Source organism: Hevea brasiliensis, chromosome 9, assembly GCF_030052815.1.
Source record: "Hevea brasiliensis isolate MT/VB/25A 57/8 chromosome 9, ASM3005281v1, whole genome shotgun sequence".
Classification (NCBI taxonomy): domain Eukaryota; kingdom Viridiplantae; phylum Streptophyta; class Magnoliopsida; order Malpighiales; family Euphorbiaceae; genus Hevea; species Hevea brasiliensis.
Window position 1 is genome coordinate 93355395 of NC_079501.1, and position 2231 is coordinate 93357625.

Here is a 2231-nt window from a genome sequence, read left to right on the forward strand (position 1 = left end):
TTTTTACAGCAACAAGTTAAGACATAGGAAAACAACTTTCATGAAGGAACCTACCCCAAATTATGGCCAGAACCCATTCAACAAAGTGATTTCAGTCACTGTTCATGTTACTGTAGATATGGTAATTTCTGCAGAATGGAAATCCGGCCAGCTATGGTTTTTGGACCATATCTGGAGCTACAAAACTCCAAATGGAGTGATTCAAAAAAAGAAATTCAACTAGACAAAATAAGGAACAACTTTCATGTTTGCCATTTCTTCAAATTCCCACTGCAACAGTGCTTAATGGAACAGTAAACTTAGGCTTCAAAAACTGAAATTCTGCCCTCTTGGTTTTAAGCTTAGAAATGGTAATGGCAATCAATTCCAATAAGTTTTAAATAAAAAATGTGGTATGTTTGGGGTGTTAAAACCAATACACCTATTTTCTATCCAAAAGTCAACATTTTTGTTGACCAATGAGGTGAATAGTGACACCAAAACTTGAAATTCAAAATTTAAAGAATTCAAAAGTATCAAATGCCCTAGTATACCTAACAAGATTGATTTGGATAGTTTGGCATGCCAATAGGGTTCAGTTAGCAGTACTGCACATGGCAATATGCCATTCTGTGATTTCATAGCTTTCAGCCATTCTGACCTTGTATTGAGCTTTGGCCTTGTGCCTGATGTTATCACAGCTTGTTAGCTGTTCTGTTGCACACCGGGAGATGCATATGTGACCGATGGTGTGACGGCCCGAGGTACTTGATACCCAGTCCAGTCATCTAGTGTAGGTTACTTGGGCAACCAAATGAATGAAAGTGGACAAAGTTAATGATATACAAATTCAAAACAAATAAAACATATACATTCACTACATATTTATTTTCTGCTATTTTCTTTTATTTTATTATTGCACCACTAAGCATTATTGCTTAGCGCGTTGCTTTTGCCACGCGTAGGTACTGGAGATACTGATCGTGAGCCCAGTAGACCGCAGACTGGGTGAGTCCATCCTGCAGTTCTGCACAGTGTCCGTGTCACCTCACCACCTGCAGTGCATTGGTAGGGCACTAGGTGTCATTTTGTTATTTTGTAACTAAATTTTTATATTCTCATATGTATTTAGAATTATGAAATGTATTTTGATGATCATGTAAATAATGAGAATTGTGTTTGTAAATGGAAAAGAGAATGTTTATTTGTGATTTATACTTGATTATCACATGTGATGGATGATTGAGAACTGAAATTGAAAATTGTTGAGAATTTGATATTGAAGTTTGAGAATGATTGAATATAAATATTGGAAGTGTTTTTCACAGGTTCCGAAGAACGGTTTTCTCCATTTTTAGCCGGTACTCTGCCGGATTATCTTCAAAATTTTCGGAACCTCAAATAAATAATAATTTCGATAAATGGTTTAAATAAATTATATTTCATAAATCATATTCAAAAGCATGATATAAATTAATTAAGGTATATTAGAGTGTGCCGGTACACCGTGTGGCATTACTTTCTCGCATATCTTGTACGGGTAAGGGTGTCATATTTAGTGGTATCGAGCACGGTTAGGCGTTTCTGGGCCTAGATTGAGTCCATACCATGCATTGCATTTGTACGAGTCGAGGTGACACTAATGCAGATCTGTGTGTCTTTCTTATTTTGAATAGGATATGGACCCTACATCTCGGGGCGATTGAGGAGGAAGTGGAGAGTCATGCTCCACCGCAGCAGTGAGACTGGGGTATGGGAGAACTCGCTCGCCACTCAAGCGAGCTCGCTCACCTCCACAGGCCATGTTCCATCAAATGGCTGAATTTTTCAGACAAATGGCCGGGGTAATGCCAGTACCACCACCACCACCTCCACAACCAAAATCACATCTGGAAAAACTGAGGAAGTTTGGAGCAGTGGACTTCTATGGTAAGAGAGAAGATGACTCATGCGTGAGAATTGGTTGAACAGAACAGGCAGAGTACTAAAACAACTCCGCTGCACTCCAGAGCAAAACCTGGAAGCTGCCATATCTTTGTTGCAAGATGATGCCTACGAATGGTGGGATACTGTGTCGAGTGAAGTGCAGCCAGAAGTTATAACTTGGGACTTCTTTCTCTCCGAATTCAAGAAGAAATATGTGGGTACTGTATACCTAGAAGAGAGAAGAAGAGAGTTTATTAACCTGAGGCAGAGACAGTTGTCAGTGACCGAGTATGAGAAGGAATTTGTAAGATTGAGCCGCTATGGAA